This window comes from Varroa jacobsoni, unplaced genomic scaffold, assembly GCF_002532875.2.
Source record: "Varroa jacobsoni isolate VJ856 unplaced genomic scaffold, vjacob_1.0 scaffold_150, whole genome shotgun sequence".
NCBI lineage: Eukaryota > Metazoa > Arthropoda > Arachnida > Mesostigmata > Varroidae > Varroa > Varroa jacobsoni.
This window is the reverse complement of record NW_019213052.1, coordinates 60,235-69,652: the sequence shown is the minus strand read 5'-3', so window position 1 is coordinate 69,652 and position 9,418 is coordinate 60,235.

Genomic DNA, 9,418 nt, shown 5'->3' with positions numbered 1-9,418 from the left:
TCGGCATTTCACATAAAGAAATGCATATAGTTGAGCAAGCATTATGGATTCAACGGCTACTGCATAACATTAAAGAGCCGTCAAAAATAATGGTCTATCCTCCGAACTAAATATATGAACTGCTAATGTAAAAACCCAAATTAAAGTCTGTATTTATTTAGTCCTGCAGATCTATGGGCTTGTAGAACAGCAAAAATCCTACCTTTGCGGAATGGTTACGGCCAAGATATTGAAATCCGAATTCGATTTTTATACAGCGCACCGTAGGACAGCACACCGAAACAGGTTAAGCCACTATCATGTCTACGACTTTTTTTTACGGTTCAGTATTTTTTCATAGAAAATACGTGAGATGATGCGACAATATTCAGCACTCGCGCTGCCGATAGCGACGAGAGAATATACGCATAGCCGTTCATATCTGGCCTTTTTGGTACCCTTCCCTCCTTCAACAATAGCAGCACCAATAAAACCAAACGCTTTCGAAGTAAGGGAACGTAATGCTTTGTACGCAGTCGACGTCATACTATAGCTTCCCGTGCAGGGTCTCTACCTCTACATTTGAGAACAACCTTTCACCATGCCGCTCCCACCTAAAACAAATTAAGTTACTGAATGATTCCTCATTTGACGGTTCATTCTCCTATATCCGCTAGAGACCTCTAATCAAATCTGAAAGGTACGCAACGAAACTTGGGGGTAAATCTAGTCTAGTAATATAATAAAGGTATCAAATAGCACACAGTATGGTTCTTTAAACAGCAACTGAGATAGCGTTGCGTATGTATCTGTGCACACATGCACGACCGCACTAAAAACAAACGCAAAAAAAGACGCTGGCTATTTTATTCGTAGTATAATATTGCAATAATGACAAATAGAAACATTTTAGAAACTGAAGGGCTTTACGTATTTTTCACTTTCACTTCGCTTTGCATAGAATCTATAAGCGAAAGTCATACTTAATACCATACGAAACTTTGGTCGGTGATGGGAAAAGGTGGTAAACAGGGTGCAGACCCTAGAGAGACGGCCCAGTTTGGCTCTAGGGTGGAGTAGCAAGAAGACAATCTTTACTGATATCCTCCTGAGGCAAATCGACATGGTAAGCTGTATAAGAGGCGCGGTTCAAAGGTGCGAAAGGATCTTAGATCAGTCGAACAACGTCAATGCGAGCTCCGAAGGTTCTACTTACGTACAATGCATTTGGAACATTCTGCTTTGAGGTAGAGATAATCGAGAAACGGATGTTAATGGAGGTCGACTGTAGAAACAAGCCAGCCACTTTCGGCCAATAGCTTCGACCGACCGGCTGGCTTGAGACACACTGAATACCCCGCCAGTAACATTTTAACTCTGTGCCCCATCGATAGAAGCCTTGCACGTTACCATATTGTAATCAGCATTTAGCTTTGCTTCACATTACCTCTAAATCCTATCGCTGTAGTCAGTCTGTTATTGCTGATAAAGCACAATCTACGGCACAGCGAGTTAATTTCTAGTTCTGTATCTTATGTATATTAAAGCATCCACACGCTTTTGAACTCTATCGATAACTTTAGACTAACGCTAGCTAGAAACATATAGCCGGTTAATATTTAATTCTTCATATACAGGGTAGCTGAGAGACATTTTGGTGGGCTGTTTGTTGTAATAGACATGCGTTTACCCTCTAGACGCAAAACTGTTAGGAGGTTTGCTTGTTTTGAAGTATAACTAACAATTGATTATGGCGGAATACGGCTAGCTATCGATTCATCTAGGCTAACGATAATTAGTTATTATAGTCCAGTACCTTGGCAGAATAAACATCGCCGAGATTATATATACATTTATTTCGATTTTTTATATATATATATATATATATATATATATCAGAGGCTGAAAATGAGGATGAAATCGTTACATGCACATTACGACAGCTAGTCTTCTTATCATTGTTTTGTGTCTTACCTTTTCGTATTTTTGGTCTACTTTCAACCCATGATTTAAGTTCACTGAATCTTTTCGTATGCCGTGTTCGAGTGAGACATTAACGAATCAAACTACATAACGATATTGTTTATGCAAAGTCATTATATTGTTTATTATAATAAAAAAAAAAGGATTTTCTCAATTCACTTGTGAATGGCGGATGAGTAAACATGTCAAAATATCTGTATTGAAACACGTATTCAGACGTTTACATTAATTGAAATCTAGCTCATCAACAAAAAAAAGCCTTTAAAAACACAAAGAATAACATTATTCAAGCCTTTTCTTAGTCGACGTCTTGTCAGATTTCATTATTAGCAAGTGTCATCTGCAACTGTTCATCATGATGAGGTGAAACACAGTTCAGGACCACCAAAATACAAATAAGGCTTGCTTTATATAATCTTATTGGGTTCGATCTATTACAGGAACGCTATAGCGTTCATACAGTCTTCCATAGCTTCAACTAATAGTTACCGAGTGCAGATGCAGAGTAACTCCTTTACGAAAAGTTATTCTTCGAAGCAAGAAAATTTCGTTGTTTACACCTTAAGCAGCTTCCTTAGACCAAAGTTGATCAACGAGGAGTTTAAGATCTGGAAACGCGCTACGGTAATACGAAGCGCCGCTAAATGTGGCACTTTATAATTAAATAGATCTAACTTAACATGGGTTGCAAAGCAGCGGTCAACTTGAAAGAATGTCGAAATTTTCTGTCAATCAAATAGATGTGGACATTCAGCAGCCCTAACCGTTTACGCTCTAAAAAATTACTAGGCTTGATAAAAATGTAGTCGTTAACGGCAATCCTAAAAACCCGGAACATTGGGCTTGCGATGAAGTAAATATCACTCGTTGCTATAAGGTGGACAGCTTCAACAGATTAAGCGTGGAGTAACACACATCTAATCTAGTTAGATTCTATTTTATCTATATTTGGTAAAGCATCCTCTTTCAGTGTTCAAGCGGTCTATGCGTCGGTGTAGGTTGTTGAAGAACTCTTGAGTGATTAGTGTATAGAGTATTCACTGTAGGCCCCTAACTTCGTTTTATTGATGTCAACGTGCTAGGAAATGAGATCAGGACACCGTGTAATTACCTCTAGTAGTAGCGTCTTATCTCCGAGTTTATTTGGCCTATCCGTTTACAAAGGCACGCTTATATATTCATATTGAAGGTAAGATAAAGTAGTACAGCGTGAGAGTCTGACCGGCCTCCTCTTAACTCATTACTTCCTTCCTTAAGTTAATGCAGTTCTGAAGCGTTTAGATTATTTTTGACAACAGAAAAGCCTTTGCGATTCACTCAGCATGTGTCACTTTTTCAGCGCGAAAGCTAGGCTATTTATTATCGTAATTACTAAATTTGAGAAAGGAAACTGGCAGTTGTTATTCTTTAGAAAAAAAAATACTTCTAAGGACAATAGTGCCTTCACTGTAATTCCTGTAACTGCAGTTCATTGTTTACTATGAATAGGATGATCTTTATATTCGGTGGTGGAAAGAAAATTACGCCTTAATTCACTTTGTTCTGTAAGTAAAACTTGTCGCACCATAAAAACATTGCTACGTTAATACTCCGAGAGACGATTCAAAGGTAGACGTTACATGCAACCACCTGCATATTTACCTTTCGACCAACTATCGCAGTTCTTATATAACATTGATCTCTGACTAATACAAAAAAAAGTTAAAAAAAAAAACTCCTATATCAATATCCAATAGAAATAAGCTCAGCAGGAATGGAACATTAGGCTACTATATGACGTATTTCGTACGTTTACAATTTTCAGGTTTACAAATTTCAAGAAGAGACGTCTTTTTATGTTCATTTATTTGAGAAGAAAAGAAGCCAGCTTCCGGGAGCACCGATATGTCCGAGGTGGCAATGTTGAGGAGTTGTTATTTTATTTATACTATTATTGCTTCAAGGGTCGATAGCCCCAGACTAGCACTCAGGGGGAATGTACATTTCTATGAAGATTTCACACTGATGTCTTTGTCGTGCAATCTATCCGAGCGTTGAGTTTCGCTTATCTACTATTTAAATGCTCTAGATTTTAGCATTCTATCGGCCTGATTCAAATAAACTATTTGTGATATATTTAGCTTGAAACAAAGCAATATGATTAAGCCAAATTAGCTAGCTGATTAAATGATGGCAGATATTCCTCTCTATATATATTATATGATATATTAACGATGTATCAATATACATCCTTTAGGTTATATTGTAAATAGGAAATTGTCCGAATACGTGTAAACTGAATTGGCTCTAGACAATTTTCTATTTCTATTCTAAGCGATCCATTTGAATACAACAGTTCCCTACGCGGGAAGATCACTTGTAATGTTGAATAGTCATTGGCATATACTTGTGTACTTTTCTATTTTCTTCTTTTCTTTTGTATACGTAAAGCCAGTGACGTATGTCTACAATGGACAACTGAAACAGCAGTACTATGTTCGTTTGTACCACTTCGACAGAATAACCAGTCTGATTACTGAAGATCTTTGTGAAAATACTTTAGAATATATCGAATACTTTTAGCTTGTGTAGGTGCAGCAGAGTTCGAACCCTTCAGACACGGTAACCATAATACTGACCTAATTTATCCAACGAAAAGCCTCGATTTTTACACGCGGTCGCCCTTTACGTCCGGCTTAATCGTAAGGCCGCGGTAGTATGAGGTCTTCAACAGCGACAAGGTATAGTTGTGTCTTGTCTCTGAGTCGTCGAAGCTCTAAGGTGGGTATCTATTTAGCTATTGTTCAAATAACGATTGTATATAGTCTTGATATTAAATTGTAAAGACGTCTGAGTAAAAGTTGAATACATGAGTGTCAATGTCATCCATTGATCTGGACCGTAATATGCTACGAAGCAGAAGGACAATTTATTAAAACGGAATATACTTTGTGGGGTGATGCATTGTCGTAGTGAAGAACAAACGAATCCTATTTTGGCAGCTTTGTCTTTCCGCTTAAACAATCTTTGAAAATGTTTTTTTGCAAATACTTCATATCGAACGTAGCAGCACAACAGCTTTACATTATGTTGCCAAATGAGATTTTCTTTATCTACTCCTACGTTCATTAGAATTAGCCGAGAGCAAGAGTCGATTCGGTATCCTATCGTCCGCCTTGGAACTAACAGTTCGTCTCTAAAACTTTCATTTTATCCATAGGCCCACTATTAAAGGTTGCACAATAACGCCTTCATAAATTGGTGTAATTTATGCTGCTTTTTAATTGTTCTTGTGTTTAATAATTCGTAAAATCCTATTGCGACACAAAACAACGTAAAGTGTGTGCTTAATTTAATAGCTTTAACTCTTGCGTGTGAATGTGGGCTATAAGCACATAACGCTGACAGCAAATCTACCGTTAATATGTTTGCTTTATATTTTCCAATATATGAAACAACATTGGCAGGCTAATACATGTGTCAAATCAGTACATTCTGCCTATGAAATATTATTTAAATTTTGGCATAGGAAATGTATTTTGAGACTAAAAACCTACATTGCCACATGTTAACTTCTAGTTAATGTTTGGCGGACGCGTATCGTATATGTCGGCGGCCTAGCTCCATACGTTTCTAAACTGCTAGGCAAAAGAACATCGTCTTAAGTTTCTAAGACGCAGTTGTGCAGTTGCATACGCCTTCAGTGATTAAGCGCATTTTGAGATAATGGTATTGTTCCCGGAGCCATCTCGGTTGCCTTTTCCAAAATGGGTGCTCATATTTCCCTATCTTCCTATTGCTGGGTCAAAGAAGTAACGAGAATAAATACCGCCCGTAAGCTTTTCACTGATTTAAATTTCAGTTTCGATCTTCGACGTATTTTTTTTCTATTATTGACGCACGTGTGCCAAAATCTGACCACTCTTCACAATTGCATAATTTTCAAAGTTAATTGTAAGAATAGACATCAGCTAAAACCTTTCCGATCGTTTCAAAGCTTTCTTCGTCAGGTTTCTCTTGAGCTTGAGAGGTAAGGTTACAAGGGACTTAATCTGGTAAATAGCAGGGTTAAGGCAACGCAGGCTTTGAAATTTTTACAAAAAATACACTACAAGTAACGATTTGTGAGCCGGCGCATTACGGTACTAAGAAAACCCAGGGTTTACCCTCTCGGAATTTCAAGACTGTTTCAGAAGATATTACGCAGTGCTGACAGGACTTCTTGATAATCTCCCTTTGTGGCAGTAGAATCATCCGGCATAAATTAACGATAAGCAACACCCTGATAGTAGAAGAATAGGGGATACAAAAACTTAGCTTTTCACTTAGTTCTTGCAGCTTTCTTTGCTTTGAGCTCTTTTTTAATGTAGTATTTTGACAACTGTATTTTCATGCTCATGTCTGACGCAGACAGCCACGTCTCGTCATGCATCCATAGCAAATGTGACCCTTTTTTGATACATCTATGTTTACTCGAAATTAGGTCTTTAGGCATAATTTTCGTTGGGAGCCTCCTTGCTTTCAAGTGATCTTTGGAAACGGTCCACCACTACTTGGGTGGGACGTGTCAGTTTTTGGCGAGTTTCCTTAGGATCGTTCGCCGATTTTCCACTATGAGTTATGTTGCGTCTTCTTGCCATACTTGCATTTGTCATACACGTGACAGGCAGTCGAAGAACGAAGGTTATTTTTAGAGCAGTCTCGTCTGTCACGAGGCGAAGCTACTAGGACACTCTGCGTTGATTCATAACCTGACCTCTAAAAGTTTTTTTGACGCAGTACCATATATAAGCTATGCCTTAAGAGATCGCCGATTGCATAGCACAATGTGCATATTTGATTAGAACAGTCATGTCGCATCTGACTAAGAAACACCTTGTGACACGAAGCACCTGTTGTAACAGGAAAAAAAGCCCTGTAATACGCAACCTGTGAAGTTGAGCTGGAGGGGATTGGTAGACCAGTATAATTCGTAGTTTTTTTTTCTCATACATATATGTGCTGCATTTTCTATAAATATTCGCAATGCATTTGCATAAACATTTTGAAGTTAGACGTCTTAAGTTACGTTGAAAGCACCGACCTGCCACCCGCAACTGTCATTATCGAGCGCCACTTCCGTCCTGCAAGCTGTATTTAGTAGATGCAGCAACGGGAAAAGATGAATTGGGTGCAATTGTCAGCTGTTCAATTACTGTTATCGGTGTTTGTTTCTCCGTTTCTACGTCTGTTCAGCTCATTTAAACAACTAGTCAGTCATCAATGTTCCGGTTTATCTCATTGTTTTAGGCTAAGAGAAAGCAAAAAACACTTTGTCTTCTTTTACTTTGTTTCGCACTGCACTGGTCGGCTGTGCTCTGTAAGATTATGTGTTAATCTTCTTTCGCTCTTTGCATATCTATGTCTGTGTGTGTGTGCTTGCATTAGGTCATCGAGGTCTACGATAACCACCACGGCTAGTGCTTCCGCCTACAGCAACGACTGGTCTCACCAACACACATTTGTTCCTCTTTACCTCTGTCCACCCTAGCTTCCTACCATGCACCTGCAACCATGCCATCATTCATGATGTAGCCAGCATTGACGGACCAATGAACACACAAACGTACCACGACTACGTCTGCCGCTTCTGACCCTTCTGTTCTCATTCTTCTGTTCTGCCCGAGAGGGTTTGCGTCGTGCCGGTGAAGACCCCATTCCCTCTCCTTACTACCCAGACTCATCAAGTCATTCGTGGAGAAGTGGTTCTCCTCACTGGGGTCTCTCTCAGCAAACACCGCGATAACTCTTCAGCCCCAAAAACCGCAAGCTTTCGATCTTTACTCCTCCTGCATCAGTGGGGCCCTTCAAGAGCCGGAGGCTAAGGCTTTTCTTGAATGAAGCAATTTCCACACGGCCCAACATTAGGGCAGCACCCCAAAAGCTGAGGCTAACCTCAGAAGGCGCATCACCGCTTCAGTTCCTGCAGTTGCGTCACCGCATCGATTCAGTGTGACACGTATTCGAACTTTCCTAGCTTTTTTCTCTTTGTTCTCAAAGCTTCGTTGGTATGCGCATAGCTAGTAAGTATGTAGTGTAAAAAACGTAAAAAGGGCATGTTGGAGGTGGCCAAAAGACATAGAAGAAAGTAGAAATAGTGGAGGTTGACGGTTTGGTCGTGGAATTGAAGATATTCTAGAACGTGAGAAGACGGAGAGCTATATGATAGAGAGGGCGCGAAGCGGGAAGAAAAGACTGGAAGGCGTTATAGTATTTTCAATTTTTCCTTCTTACGCCAAACACACCGAACCTTTCACACTTTCTGTTATCGTCTCTATACTTCTGGCTTGTCCCTCCGCACGGCCCTTCTAGGGATGTGTGTCTACGACCTTGCATACGTGAGCACAAGTTGGTAAATGTCTGCCCGTCTGTTTGTTGAATGTTGTCTGTGCTATGGTGGGTGAAAGTCTGGTACGCAAGCCTTCATTCCTTTCAGCAGGGGTCGACTGACGACGCAGACAAATCGCAAATTCCTCGTTTTTGTTTAGAAGGAGCGAACATCTGGGCACACTCGGCTAGTCAGCCAACCCGAGCAACCAACCCAGCGACCGCCAGACCCAGTAAATGGCCAAAGAAACAAGTAAGCGCTAGCCCTATCAGCAGAAACAGCAGCACTGGGAGCGATGAAGTACTGAATAAAACCAGTAGAAGGGAGAAATAGCGAAGATAAAAATAGAAAGAACGACTTGTCTGACGTCTAGTGCCAGGCACGTTTCTGACGCTCTTCTCCCCTGCCAGAAACAGGAGAAAGGAATACAGAAAAAAGTGGAGCGAAGGTTTTGCACCCCAGTCGTCTAATGGGACCCACTTTTAAATGCACTAGACAAACAATGTAGAGCAATGATACGGACATTGTGCGCTATATCAACAATTTACCTAAAAGTTTTCCGACATTTCGTTCCAAGCTGCAGATTATATTGTACCTATATTTATTTTATACACGTATGTTTTTTATGTTTATGTTTTAGCAACATCTCCTTCCGTTATAAAGTAATACGCCTAATTGCGTATCATAGTATATTGTTACATACTCCAAATGTAGCACGTGCGTTATATATACGAATTTTAATTTAGAATAGATTTGTCTTTTTCATTACTTGCTGCTCGTATGACAGCTAGAACATGCAAGCAACACGTGGCATTTCGATAAATGCTAAACAAGCGATAGAAGAGAACGAAACATGTTTTTAATGGTATTGGGTATTTTTAACTAGAGTTACAATCAGTTCTAAAGCACATAAGGGATAACTGAGCGAGATTTTTTGAAATATTTTTCTTAGAGAGCTTTTGACGAAAGTAGATTTTTTGCGAAACATAAATTGAAAAATAAGGATGTCTAGATTTCGGAACTTGATTGCTTTGTATAGAAATAATAGTGATTAGAATAGACATGGCACAACCGATCGCATTGAGCTTCGTCAATAATCATGTAAACATA